At 44.8% G+C, this 15,481-nt stretch overlaps 1 pseudogene; it reads left to right on the top strand.

Annotated features, from left to right (window-relative positions):
* Positions 1 to 462: 462 nt before the first annotated feature.
* On the top strand, positions 463 to 13,861 carry LOC123484406 (annotated as a pseudogene).
* Positions 13,862 to 15,481: the final 1,620 nt, after the last annotated feature.

Here is a 15,481-nt window from a genome sequence, read left to right as displayed (position 1 = left end):
CCTCACATTTGAAAGGGAAAGGGTATACCTAGTCAGTTGGACAACTGAATGCATTCAACCGAAATGAGTCTTCCGCATTTAACCCAACCCCTCTGAATCAGAGTCCTGGCTGCCTTAATCGACATCTGCCTTGCTCAAGGGCAGAACAGCAGATTTTTCTTGGGATTCAAACAAGCTACTTTTCGATTACTGTCCCAACGATCTAACCACTAGGCTACCTGCCGCTGCGTGACCGCTAGCAGAGGCCTGCCCAGTGTTATCCAATGAGGTTGTAGGGAGAGAGAGCGAGCAATGACGTGGTGCACATATGTGAAGTAGTACGCAGTTTTTGGGGACCACCTTTGGCTCATGAGTGCTACTTTCAGAACTAGTGGCTAAAAAGTATAGAAAAGTACCAGAGAATATATTTAAGTGCATGTAATAGTATCAGAACATGTTTTTGTGTGTGTGTGTGTGTGTTAGGATGCCCTGACTGATCTCACAGGGGACTCTGAGCGTCTGCCAGTGGAGGAGCAGCATGGAAACTGGTTGGGCCACAAGGTCAGAATGCACTCACATTCACCCAGCCAAACCTAGTCCAATCAGAGGTTCCCTTGGGTGTCTCTTCACCCTCTGTTACAAGCCATCCCCAAGATATATTAGTCTAATGTGCTCCCAAAGCACAGGGGCCATTTCACCTCTCAAAAGTGGAATGGTTCATAGATGTAAAATGAGTGGATATTAAAATAACTGAATGAAGAGGCTGAAGAGAAGCAAAGATTAATGGAATGTAACAGTCTGCCTCTCCCTCTCTCTCTCTCTCTCCCCTATTCCCTCCCTTCTTATCTTCCTGTCTCAGGGGATGGTTTACTCAGCAGAGTACATTAAGAAGAAACTGGAGCAGGAAATGATCTTGTCACAAGCCTTTGGGAGAGACTTGGTACATGAGTGATGAATATGTGGATATGTCTCTGTGTGGAGTGTGTTAGAAAGGATTTGTGTATATTGGTTGAAATGTAATATGTTTGAATAACTAACACTTTCATGGGAACAGAGCCTTAGAAGAAAATATAAGATTTTGTTGAAGGGTGTGCGTGTATACAAGTATAATCCTAATCTGTGTAGAAAGGATTTGTGTATATTGGTTGAAATGTAATACATGTTTGCATAACTAACACTTTCATGGGAACAGAGCGTTAGAAGAAATAGAAGATTTTGTTGAAGGGTGGGTGTGTGTATATACAAGTCTAATCCTAAGGTTTTTCTCAGGGTAAGGGAACCATGCACTACGGCCTGGTTATAGTGGGACACTCCCTTGGTGCTGGTACTGCAGCCATCCTTTCCTTCCTGCTCCGCCCCCTGTACCCCACACTGCAGTGCTACTCCTACTCTCCACCAGGTGGCCTTCTGAGGTAACTACGGCCTTCATCATTGTCATCAAACTATACGGTAGATGTAGTTGCTCGGCCCATTGCTTGTAGCCACTTGTAGCTATTGCAACAGGACAGGAAGCACCAAGACCTACTCGGATCAAGAAAACTTTGCATCAGACATCCATATCCCATTGCTTATACAGCCTGGAATTGCATTGGGAAAGAAATGACCTATAGTATACAAAACTCGCACACTGAAACGTCCAGCCTTCACCAGTCATAAGATCACTGTGTAACATGTCCATGTGTGTCTTTCAGTCCCCTCAAACTGGATTTGCAATGTAAATCATGGTGAAAGAGGTTGTGTGTGAACATATGACATGTTCCAGTGCTCTGCCAGTCCAGTGCTGTTCTGAGATGAGGTAATTTGTGGTTAGAACTGGTTCTAGACTGTCTGTGCTGATCAAATGAGGTAGAGGCCTTTTGTCAAGTCCTCCAGTTTCTAGGCTATAGCATAAAGCAGGGAACTCAGAAGCACCATCTCCGTATACACCAGGGATTTCTGTGCTGAGATCTCTTTTCTTCTTCATATTTGTCAGTCGTGACTCTTGATCTAGCCCATTTGTCTCTGATCTCTATTGATATTGATTAGATCCGATATAAATGTATTCCCTTTTATGACACCGATGTCGAGATCTTGGATGCTTTTTATCGAAGGGCAACTCATCGCGGGCCTTGATGCCTCTACACATCGACGTTTGCTGTGGGGAGACGTTGAATTATTTAGCCAGATGGAATGAGATCAGACTGTTGTGATTTTTGTGTGTGGAAAAAATCTGGTTGGAAATTCAGCAGCAAAAATGTCAGTGGTGACGGAGGGAAAGAGATCGGGGAAGGAGAAGAGTACACCACATTCTTACTAGACAAACACATTGTTTTTCTGACCCACCCTTCCTTTTTTCACATCCTCTTTCTCTTTTTGTGTCTCTGACATTCTTCTTCTCGTCTTGTTGTTTCTACAGTGAGGATGCCATGGAGTACTCCAAAGAGTTTGTCACCTCTGTCGTTTTGGGAAAGGACCTTGTCCCAAGGTATGCCATCTATGTAGAAACCCCTTCGATCTCAAGTATCATATCTGTCATGGTGTACAGTTGTACTCATTTCTCTGCTGCTTGTCTCTCATAGGATTGGTCTCTCTCAGCTGGAGGGGTTTCGGCGCCACCTGCTGGAAGTTTTACAGAAGAGCGACAAGCCAAAGGTAGCGCATGTATTTCTAATAAGATAGCAAAGTGTGTGTGTGATCAAGCTCCGTGATATTCTAAGCAGAAATGAAGCATCAACACTATGCTCTAACCGCTATCAGTATAGGTTGTAACTGCTGATATCTCTCTGCCAGTGGAGGATCATTGCAGGGGGCACTAAGTGCATTCCTAAGTCCGAACTGCCTGTGGACGACGGCCCCCAGCCCCAGGCGGCACCCGTGCCCCCCAGCACCCGTCTCTGGCTGCACCCCAGTGATCTCAGCATCGCCCTGTCAGCCTCCACCCCCCTCTACCCCCCGGGCAAGGTCATCCACGTGGTCCACAACCACCCCTTAGAGACATGGTAAGAGGCCTGGTATTACAATGATGGCACAATAAAGTTTATTAGTCACATGCACAGGGTCGCAGATGTAATTTCAGGGTACAGTGGAATCCTCTTTGACCAACAATGCGGCTCAAAGAGAAGTGGGTGAAACAATAACACAAATAATAATAGTAGTAATACTATATAGTAGTAATAAAAAGTAAAATAATGGAATGGAAAAAGATCACAGGATAGCATATACTGTATATATATCTATACACATATTTACAGCTAGTTTTAAATTCTATACAGCTGCTGCAGTTAGAAGTGTTTAAACAAGGATACTTGTCCATAGAGTGACGAGTGAGTAACAAGGATAAATGTCCATTGGGGGTTGAGGGGGTGCAGGGGAGGGAGGGGCGGGTGGATAAATGTCCATTGGGGGTTGAGGGGGTGCAGGGGAGGGAGGGGGCGGGTGGATAAATGTCCATTGGGGGGTTGAGGGGGTGCAGGGGAGGGAGGGGCGGGTGGATAAATGTCCATTGAAGGGGAGGTAAAATGTCCGCGGGGGGTAGGAAGTCCGGGGGGCAGGAGTGGGACAGGGGGAGTAGGTAGCTGACTAGTGGTGGCTGTTCAGCAGCTTGATGGTCAGGGGGTAGAAGCTATTGGCCAGTCTGTCAGTTTTTGCCATGATGATCCTATATTGCCCGCGTCGGAGTGATGAAATCGAGGAGAACAGGCAGTGGCTCGAGTGGCTGAGGTCCCTGATGATCGTCTTGGCCTTCCTGCGACACCTTGTGTTTTAGGTGTCCTGGAGGGCAGTCAGTGTGCATCCGATGGTGCGTTCGGCTGAGCATACCACCCTCTGTAGAGCCTTGCGGTCAGCGGAGGTGGAGTTGCCGTACCAGGCTGTGATACAGCCTGACAGTATGCTCTCTGGTGCTCCTCGGGGACAGTCCAAATTTCTTCAGCCTCCTGAATTTGAAGAGTCGCTGTCGTGCCTTCTTCACCAGGGTGTCCGTGTGGTTTGACCATTTCAGCACCTTGGAGATGTTTACGCAGAGGAACTTTATGTTTTTGACCTTCTCCACGGTGGCCCTGTTGATGAGGATGGGAGCGTGCCCAGCCTGGTTCCTCCTGAAGTCCACAATCAGCTCCTTTGATTTGCTGACGTTGAGGGAGAGGTTGTTTACCTGGCACCATGCCGTCAGAATAACTACCTCCTCTCTGTAGGCCGTCTCGTCTTGGTTGGTAATCAGGCCTACTACTGTTGTGTCGTCAGTGAACTTGATGATGGAGTTGGAACTGTGTGAGGCCACGCAGCCGTGGGTATACAGGAGAGGACTGAGGACGCACCCATGTGGGGTTCCCGTGTTGAGGATCAGTGTGAAGGAGGTGATGTTGCCTAGCTTCACCACCTGGAGCGGCCCTGTCAGGAAGTCCAGGACCCAGTTGCATAGAGAGGAGTTCAGTCCCAGGGCTGAGAGCTTTGTGGTGAGCTTAGTGGTATTGAAGGCCGAGCTGTAGTCGATGAACAGCATCCTCACATATGCATTCCTTTTGTCCAGGTGGGTGAGGGCAGTGTATACTACCAATCAGTTTAGTACACCTCTAGTGTGATATGTTTCATGCTGATTGGAAATAAACTGTACTAGGGAAAAGGCTGGCTTTACTCAGACATTACTTTTGATATAAATGTGCATGCATAGAAAAGTTTGTGGTTATCCTTAAAAACATAGGTACTGGGCTAATAAAGAATACTAGTATAGAACAAGAAGGCCCGCACACTGTTAAAGCTCCCAATTCACCACTTTATTGAGAACGTTTCGATCCGAAACTGATCTTCGTCAGGTCAAACAAACTGAGTGCTCACATCCCAAAATATACAGATTTCACCTCACATGACGCATGGTGGGTGCAAAAAACATTTGTGTATCTCTAATAATTTAATAACAATGAGATGGGTACATGTAGTGGTTCCAGAAAATAATATATATTTACAAAATGACCAAGTGGGTAACCTGGAAGGCAAGAAAAATCTAAGTAAAGTGACATATTCATGTAGGAAATGGTCTGATATCAAACTCTTGGTTCAGACCTCTAGGAGACATGGTACACAAACGGTGAATCCAATACAATTCTCTTCTCAATAATAGATTATCAGTATCTCTGCCCCTCCTAGGAGTCTTAACATGTTCGATGCCAATGTATCTCAAAGAGCTAATGTTGTGACGAGCCTCCATGAAATGCACAGCCACAGGGTTTCTCTCGTCAAGGGTCCTGATATTACTCCTGTGTTCTGCTGTCCTTGTTTTCAGAGCTCCTTTTGTTTTAGCTACATAGCATAGACCACAAATACACTTCATCAGGTATATCACATTTTTTGTGAAACAACATGTAATGATGCCCTTAATCTTAATGCCCTTTCCCATGATAGGGTGATTGAACATTGTACATTTGTTTGTGAAGTTACACTGGGTACATCCGCCACATCTATAGTTACCGTCCGGAACATTGTCTAGAAAGGTACTGCGTGGCACTAGTGGAAGATCAGACCTCACCACCATTTGACTGATGTTGGGGGCGCATCTGAAGACTGTATTCTGTGTATACTACCAATCAGTTTAGTACACATCTAGTGTGATATGTTTTACTCTGATTGGAAAGAAACTGTACTAGGGAAAAGGCTGGCTTTACTCAGACATTACTACTGGTATAAATGTGCATGCATACATCATTTTGCTGCGTATATAATTTAGCTGACACTTCTCCGACCCCCCCCCCCCCTCTGTGTGTAGCTGTGGACAGGAGGAGCCCACCTACTCAGCTCTCTGGGGGGATAACAAGTCTTTCAACGAGGTTATCATCTCCCCTGCCATGCTAAATGAGCACATGCCTCACATGGTGATGGAGGGACTCAACAAGGTCTGTGGATATAATATATACACTGTACATGTCTGTCTGGGTTTCCTTTGGGTGTTGGATGGGATGAGTGGAGGTTTCCTGTAGATAAAATGAGATGCTCTGTTGGAGAAGGTGACAGAATAAGGTAGCGGGGCACTGGTGAAATGCACTGAGGGAAATATCAATGAATCAAACATCATTCATACTCTGAGTTGGCAGGTGACGACACTGGATGAATGTTCTATGTATGGATGTTTTTGTGGGTTTCTGTCTGTAAAAGCTTTCCTAACAATTGTATGTTTTCAATTAATAGTTAGAACTAACCTCATGTTTTCTTGTGCTGCTCTAGTGCTGTAGCTGGGGAAGGTGCTGTTCACTGACGGTGTGCTGGATGTTCTGTCTGGTCTGCTCCATAGGCACTACATGCTTAGGCTATACTGAGGTTCCTCTGATGGAACTGCATTAGTGTTGGAGTATGTCTGCTGTGTGGGGGGTATTGGTGTAAGCATGGTGTTGTGTGATTGAAACTGCAGTTGTGTGTTTGTATGTCTGTGTGATACTTATGATGTCTCTGCAGGTACTGGAACCATTTGGTCTCAGTTCTGAGCAGGCAGAGGCAGAGCCAGTGGAGATGGAGGATGAGGGCCAACCAGCCAGCACTGTGGTGGTCATAACCTCTGAAACAGAGCTGCCCTCTACCCCTCTGCTTTCAGATACCTCCTCTAACACCCACAAAGACTCACTCTCTACCTCTCCTCTTTCAGATAGCTCTTCTGATACCAAGAAAGACCCACTCTGTTTCTCTCCTCTTTCAAATACATATTCTGATACCCACAAAGACCTTTCCTCTCCCTCTTCTCTTTCAGATTGTCCCTCTACCCCCAAAATAGAGCTGCCATCTACCCCCCCCCCTTACCGATACCCCATCTGTTCCCCAAACACAGCTTCACTCTACCCCTCCTCTTATAGATAGTCTTTCCCCCACTGAACCATCAAATACCTCCCCCCACATAGACCAACCCGCTATCTCCCTCATAGACCAACCCGCTATCTCCCTCATAGACCAACCCGCTATCTCCCTCATAGACCAACCCGCTATCTCCCTCATAGACCAACCCGCTATCTCCCAATTGTAATCCCCTCAACTCAGAAAACCGACTTCTCCTCATACACCCTCTGTGTCACACCCACTCTCTTCCCCTCAAGTACCCTCCAAACAGACCTACCCTTCCCCCCACAATCATGACAGACGGACCCCCTCTACTCCTCTTACAGGTGTTCCCTGCAGTACCCTACCACCAACCCACTCTGAACCTGTACTATCCAATACCCCTACATCCCCCCTAAGTAGACTCTTCAAATACACCATCCACCACCCTCCCACTACCTATCCCAAATCCTCTGGTGTAATGTTACAGCCTCTACCTCTCCTTTCCAGCTCACAGTCCCCCCTCTGCCTCTTCAGTCTTACAAACCCTGTCTTACTCTTAGCTCTTCGCTCTAGCTTGAGAAACCACCACACACCCTACTTACTAACGCACACTTTTCTCTCTAGATGCAGTGAGGTTTCCATGGTTACCCCCATTTCTCCAACACTAACCCCTCTCATTATTCCTTGTGGCCTCCTGCTGTTCTTAATTGGCAGCTCAAGGTGTCCTGAGTAAGGAGGACGTGCTAAGCTTCTCTGAGTCCTCTGATTCCCCCACAGTTCCCCCACAGTTGGCATGATGGCACAAACAGACCGGCAACCAGGCTACTGTAGACCGTGTTGTCATATCAAATAGATTCTAATGGTCTGGTTTTATATTAGATTAGAGTAGCCTGTTACCTGACAGTGATGACTACTTGTACATATTGACCAGCCTGAAATAACCCCCCACCAATCAGACCAGTTGACTTTATATTAGTGAGATGATGGAGCACTAAGCTAGCCCTCGTTTATGCTAAATTCATTGATGTAATTTGTCAAAAGATAAATTGGCTTAATACTCTATCTCAATGTGTTTGTTAAAAAGAGGGAGGACGTGCTTGTCTATTAGTCATGGGCAGTGCTTGACTTGGGCAGTAGCTCACCAGAGCTGAATACCTGCACCTCAAATGTTCTACTGCTTGAGCTCCTTTTCCTAGCTCACAAGTACTGTGGAGCTCCTGCACCTAAATGTAAACAGTACCAGCACTCAAAATGATTACCGGCACCTATTTCAGTCCAAGTCAAGCACTGGTCATGGCGTTAAGGAGGCAGAACAGTACTGCCCCGGTACTGCTTTGCACTGTGGGTGGTGGGAGAGCACTCTGAGCACTGTTGGAGATGCACCTACTGATGTGTTTTACAGTATTTGGTCTTGGTGGCTTTGTTTCTGTTCAGATGTGAGATTGTATCCCCTATGGTTCTGCTGGGGTGGTGGGGATGTGTTTTTCTATTGTTGTTGCTATGGAAATATTAAGGTCATGCTGCTTGCTGCCTTATTGAGCTTTTGCCTGGTTCTCAGTATGTACCATAGTCATCCAGAAAAGTACTGTCCTTCATTTAGTTTTTTATAAGCTGATTGACACCCATCATTTAGCTAACTGTTTTTACTCACATCCTTCTCTGTCCATCTCTTCCTGTTACACATAGCTTTCATACCAATACCATGCATGTTTGTTCAGTGTTAACTCCATTATAATTTATTTTCATGTTTCATTATAGCCATTTGTCATTTTCATATTGTAATGTTGTATTCCATGTCACAATGTGTTAAAAAACAATTGCATGGATCCAAATGTTTTCTTATGTATTAATGATATTGTATGTTTTTGAATCATGCTTTTTTTCATTTTGTGTTTTAACTCATTAAAGACATAATATATTTAACTGTGTGGTGACGTGATTACCATGAATGTAGTAACTGTTGTCTGTGCTCTCTTGTCTTTTCATCAGTTTATATGAATAACCTACTTAGGGTGTACACACACCACACATACATCTGGCATAGGCCTACATATTATGGAATACTTGTGCAGCAACATGGAAGGTGAAGGTCTAATCTGTGTGAGATTTGTATCCAGGGGTATAGTGCATGACTTTGGTATCTACTCGGGTTTGGTGTTTGCCTGTGCTGTCCAGGTTTGTTCAGTATTCAAGTACCATGCTTAAACAAATGAGGGTGGATGGACTTAGTGTTTCTGACCTTAATCTTTCCCTTCACTTGACACAGTGTTGACTTGTCTCTAATGCCTTGTTTTCAATAATCTTTAACATTCACTTTTTCCTGTACTAGCCTACCTGTCAATCCATTGTTCTTGCTGATGTCAATTACATATTACAGGCAATTCCAGTTCTACAGCACTTTAAATTCTCCTTATTGATCACCTTAGCCTTTGTTCACTGTTACTGCTCTCCCTCTTTCTTCTTCTTCAGTCCTTCCAGAGCCTCTAAATCATCAGTCCATAATGTCTACAATGCTGGTGGCAGTAAATTGACTGCTCCTCCTCCTATCGTATTATTGACAGGTGCTGGAGAACTATAACAAAGGGAAGACGGCCCTGCTGTCGAAGCTGCTAAGGTAATGGTGAGCCCAACCGAGGTGGACCTGAACCCAGAGACCATCTTCATGGCAGCCGCCCTCCTGCCTCCCAGCAGCCCACCCCAACCACCAAACACCGCAGGAACAGCAGCGTTCGGTTAGTCCACTGGGATATGTGTGGAGCTGTGGGAGGGTCATGGCAGAGATTGGAAAAATGTATGACTGACTGTGTATAGTCAAAATCTCATACATTTGTACAGGTAACTGCCAAAATAATGGAAATACTTGAGTAAATTAAGGATTCAAAGTATATTGAAAGCAGGTGCTTCCACACGTGTGGTTCCTGATTTTTTACAATATTTTGGCTACCATGGCTCTGCCCCCATAGGATGACAATGCCCCTATCCACTGAATGGTTGATGAGCATGAAAACAATTATGCCATGGCCGACTGTCACCAGATCTCAATCCAATTGAACACTTATGGGAGATTCTGGAGTGGCTCCTGAGACAGTGTTTTCCACCACCATCAACAAAAGAGCCAATGATGGAATTTCTCGTGGAAGAATTGTGTTGCATCCCTCCAATAGAGTTCCAGCCACTTGTAGAATCTATGCCAAGGTGCATTGAAGCTGTTCTGGCAGCTCATGGTGGCCCAATGCCTTATTAAGACACTTTATGTTGTTGTTTCCTTTATTTTGGCAGTCGCCTGTATGTTATGTGCAAGAGTCTGCAAGAATGTACCTTCAAAGTTTGTTCTTCTATGTGTTCAGATAGAAGCAAAGCATGACAGCATTAACTCTACCACTGTACCTTTCTCCCATGCACGCTCCTCGCTCTCTGACCCACAGTCATTGGTCTGACTCCAGATCAGTGGAAACGTATGGTCGTACACAGTTCCCCCCTCGCCCCCCTCTGATTTAGCCCCTGTAGAACAGAAGTAGTCTATTGTCCTGTTAGTGATTGTGAAGTGTAACCCTAACCTTAACAATTTATCCCCCTCTCCTACCTCTGTGCTCCAACCCCTCTCCTCTATCACTCTGTCATCTCTACTATCTCTAATACCCCCCTTTCTTTACTCTCATCCATCTTGTATTATTCCTACCATATTATACTTTTTTCTTACTTTGACCCCTTCCCATTTCTGCCTCCATTTTATTTCTATCCTATTTTGATTTCATTACATCATGTTTCTCTTGTGACGGACCCATTTTTTAAAACAATTGTTTCTCTATTTGGGGAATCTGTTACCCCACCCTTCCTCCCTCCAATCTCCCCCCTTTCCTTTGCTCTCCTCCTCTTCCCCTCCTTTCCTCCTCTCAGTTCCTGTGCTCGCTCTGAGATATCACTGGATGGCTTTGCGGAGTGCCCCCCTCCCCCAGTGCCAGTGGTTCTGCGGGGGGGCCAGGAGCGCCTTACTGTGGAGCTGAGGGACCGCCACGCCCCCTGGCCGTGATGGAGAGCCTGTCAGCGCTGAGTCCCTCTACAGCCTGGACTCCCGACGCTCCTCAGCTGCACTCAGGGGCTCGCCCATGCTGGGGTGCCTCCCCTTCCAAATGAATGCACCCATCCCTGAGGAGAACCCCTCTCTCAGCTCCCGCACTGAGCTGCTGGCTGCCGACTGCCTCTACCAGGCCACCCCAGAGCACGAGCTGGGAGAGGCAGGACCTTACTTCACTCCTCTGGGGTCCGGCTCCACCCCAGACTACCCCATGCGCCTCTCCCCTTCCACTCCGCACTACAGCGGCTACCACTCCCCAGCACCACTGGCCCAGAGTGTTATAGGTCAGCCTTTCACACAAAAAGAGCCTTGTGCCGCCCCCATGCCATCAAATGCCTGGCGTTTACAGCCCGGGCAGCACCCCCTAATGCTCCCCTCAGCCCACAGATCAGCCATGGGGAGGAGGAGGGAGTAGAGGGAGAAGGATGGGAAACCGAGACAGGAGAGTCACAGCCCTCCTCCTCCACTCCTCCAGCCCAGCTGTCCAACGGCAACCCTAGTCAGGCAGTGCTGGAGTTTGCACAGTACCTGGACTCTCTCTTCAGGCTGGATGGCAGTGGCTCACCGCCTCTGGAGTTGTCTGACGGGGAGTCTGAGTCCGGTCGGGGTCGTATGGTCAGGAGAGGGTCCAGGGGAAGAACAGAGGGGACGAAACACAGCTTCTGGCTCGGGCCACAATGGAGCCTAACCTGGTCCCCAAGCCCCCCCGTACCTTTGCTGGATCTGCTGACCCTTCCTCTGGCATCTCCCTCTCACCCTCATTCCCTCTTTCTTCCTCTGGTGAGCTCAATGACCTCTCTCCCGCCGACGGAGCACCTCCTCCCACGCACTCACTACGAACCTCCATTCCCTGTCCCCACCCTGAAGAAAACTCACTGGCGTCTATGGTATAGTGGCCCACTCAGTCTCTCCATGACTCTTTCTCTCTCCTCTTTCCTTATTTCGTTGCTGCATCTATCTGATATTAAAGTATCACTGAACATGCATGCGATGGAATGCAATCTGCTATGCTGTTACAGTACCTTACAAAGACATGACATGGCAGACCATAATGAATAAGACTGAGATTAAAAACTCTTGTTCCATTTTCAGGTGTCAAAAGCTGTGTATAGCATTTTCACTACTATTGTAATAATACATTTGAATCTCTGTCTGCATGCCAGGGGCCTGTGCTGCTTTGGGGTGAATAGCCTCACCACTGACTGTCATTCCAACACACACTATCTCACTCACATCAACACATGGTAGCATTACAGCCATGCAGTGACGTGACTTTATCAAATGGGAGACAACTGAACAGGGATGAGGAGGACTTAGACACTAGGTAGGGCTTGCATTGGCACATAACCACAATTAACGTACCCTCCTCCCTTATCAGCTCCTACAGCTTATTCATCTTTAATATCAGGAAAGTAAAAAAAAAAAGAGACAGATGCTGAACAATAGAGAGGAAAGAGAGAGAGAAGACGTTATGGTTTGTTTCTCAGGTCTATCAGGAAATGACAGTGTGGAAGAGAAGGAGTGTAGATCATAGAGAATTAATGTGTCTTAAAACAGTGATTGTGACATGTTAAGAATGTGGTTTTTGGTCTTTGGTTGTCTTTTATAGCATGAGAAAGGTAGTATCCATTTTTTTTACAGAAATCACTCGTCAGTCAGCAACTCTTACTAACATGCCGACCATCTAACACACATCAAAATGCACAATTTGCCCCCTTTTTGCCAAATAATGTATTGCCAAATGTATTTATAAGATGTGATATTGTTTCTGTTTGTGAAATACTGCAAAATGTACACTCACACAAAAAAAAGATACAGGTTTCAAGTTTAACTCAGAGAGGAAGAAGATACATATTGGTATCGCTCCCTTTAAAAGCCAATCAGTCTATTCCCGTTCAAACTGTGTTAAAACGCCCTGAAGAGAATGAGGAAGCTATCCCTACAATACTGCCATGGCACATATCTCCCACAACATGTCTCTCTCCAACTGTTTGTACCAAGCCAATTATGCTATTAAAAAAACCATGATATGCACTGTAGGAGATCATTCCTCTTAAAGGGGTCTTGCTGAGGTACACAATTATGTCAATGACTTCTAAGTCTTTGTTTCCCTTTAAACTGGTTAATCTCAAGCATATTGGGGTTGAACTGGATGGGTTGTAGTGCCCACTTTCACTACATTTTACTAAAATATGTGGCAAACATATTTAATATCAGTTGGGTTGTATTGGTTGGATCAAACATACTACATTATTTATTACTGTTTCTTACTATTATTGCTATTATTGATGGTATTATTATCCTTATTATTACTCTTGTAACAGTTTGGTTTGCTTTCAATGAGTTCGCTTTCAGTTGTTGGGAAAGTCTGATTAATTTCAGCCGACTCTCTCAAAATAAGGGAATATCTCTGTGGGAAAATATCTCTGTCCAAGTGAAAAAGTAATGGGTGTCAACATCACAGGAGGTTGGTGGCACCTTAATTGGGGAGGACGGGCTCGTGGTAATGGTTGGAGCGGAATTAGTGGAATGGTATCAAACACATAGTTTCTATGTGTTTGATTCCATTTGTTCCGTTCCAGCCGTTACTACGAGCCGTCCTCCCCTCAGCAGCCTCCACTAGCTGCCATGGTGATGGCAGAGAGACAGACTCTATAATAGGAAGTGGGGTCATTACAGTGACCTCTAATACAATACAGCCATTCTGAAGGGGTCACTGTGGTGACCTATAGAAGCTGTACTCTTAGAAATTACTTTGCTGTGGTTTCACTCAACAGGCCTCACTCTGTGGCCAGATTACAGTTTGACACCACACAAATCCATGCTCTCACAGCAGTCTCTACTTTGCCAGCACAGTATTGAGCAACCAGTGTGAAATAGCTTTGCTGCAGTGGGTCACGGCCCAGTGTAGGCTATATCAGCATCACCATAGGAAGTTGCCACAGTACCTTTTCTCCATGACATGTACAGCACTGTCTTCTTTGTGTCATTATTTATATGCAGATGTCTTGTTTCCTGTCTTTGTAAAAAATTTAAAAAAAAAGATTAAATGAAAATAGAATAAGGTAGAAAATAACTGTATTGCGATAACAGGTATATTACAAATCTATAACAATATTGACATATATATAAAAAGTACAAATGTATAAAAAAAGGAATCTATTTAGTGAGAAAGATCTATATGACAGATTATTGGCAGAATTTAACAGAATTGATAAAAACTGATTTAGAAATTGGTCTGTGTTGAAAGATAAATAATTCAATGATGTCTTGTCCATGTTGACCTGGTTTGCTACCCTTCCCTTCCTGTCCCAGATTGAGAATGTATTTAACCCCCGCCACCCCTCACTGCCTGTAATGGAATAAAGCAAAACCAATTTGAAAGAAAATTACTTTGAACTTTTTTCAACGTCATTTCTATTTGCTAACCTCTCAACAGGCTGCACATTTTGAGCTAGATAGGCCTACCATAATGGTGGTTATGCAGTGGGAGAATAGTGGGAAAACATTGGTAGCAACTTGCATAACTGCCCAAATGTCAGCTGGCTTTAGTTTGAAATGATGTAGGCCCTATCTGGATGTCTGACATAATGCTTCCATTGATTGCACATTCAAGTAAATATTTACATGTAAATTATAAAGTAATATTTTGTTAATTGTATACTAATGGACCCAGTATATAGCTTATATATAGCTATTTCATGCCAGGTTATAGCTATCCATTCACATAATAATTAATTCAGTGGAGAAAAACAACACACCTTGTGAAAGACAATCTGAATGCTACTGGGTGGTTGTGATGATACTCCGCCTTAGTAGGTGGCACTATAGCCAGTGCATGCAGAGTATCATACGGGTTTCGGACAGGCGAAGAAGAGTTCCACTTCCGGAAATCACATCATCGACACGATAACATCAACATAGTTTTATTAGCTAGCTACCTAACGTTAAAAAGTATAAAAACTATACATTATTGGATTGCCGCTTAGCTAAGAATAGGGTATGAATTAACAGTTTGGGATCGACTTCTCATCGGTCAAGCGTGAAGGTAAGTTTACTGATCAAATCTAGGTCTGTGCTCGCTGGTTAAACCTGCTAGCCAGCTAACGCGTAGTAGCTAGCTAAGCTTGAAGCTGGCTACTTGCTTTTACTTTTCAAGATTTCGGTTTATCATGAAAGTGTGATGTTAGCTAGCTATATACACTATAGATATTTGGTATTTTTCCCGTGGTATTTTATAATAAACGCCGACTTAACTAGTTGGTTTTAGCGAATCCATGAAGAAATCGTTGAACGTCAATGTAGCTAACGTTAGCTAACTCGCCATCCAGTCTGCTAGCTAAATTGAGTTTACTAATGTGCTGCCAGAGTATTTAAGTTATATGGTTTGCTACATTAGCTAGTTGTTCAGTTTGGCCTGTTGTCGTTAGCTAACTTTACCTCACTAGAATCCCTTTGATTGGCATACTGGAATGCCTTTGATTGACAGCTAGTGTTGTAAGCGGTCACTGGGTTAAAGTCGTTATGTAGTTTTGTATAACGAGAACTGCCTGGCTCGTTTAGGCAAGGCCAATTAACGTTACAGTAACTTGTTTATTTCTTGCTGTAACTCTGACAGTGGTCCAAAATGGCTTAATTTTCTCTAGGAGAGGA

The sequence above is a fragment of the Coregonus clupeaformis genome, unplaced genomic scaffold, assembly GCF_020615455.1.
Source record: "Coregonus clupeaformis isolate EN_2021a unplaced genomic scaffold, ASM2061545v1 scaf0304, whole genome shotgun sequence".
Classification (NCBI taxonomy): Eukaryota; Metazoa; Chordata; class Actinopteri; order Salmoniformes; family Salmonidae; genus Coregonus; species Coregonus clupeaformis.
The sequence above is the reverse complement of the archived record's forward strand: the minus strand, read 5'-3'. Positions and strand labels throughout refer to the sequence as shown.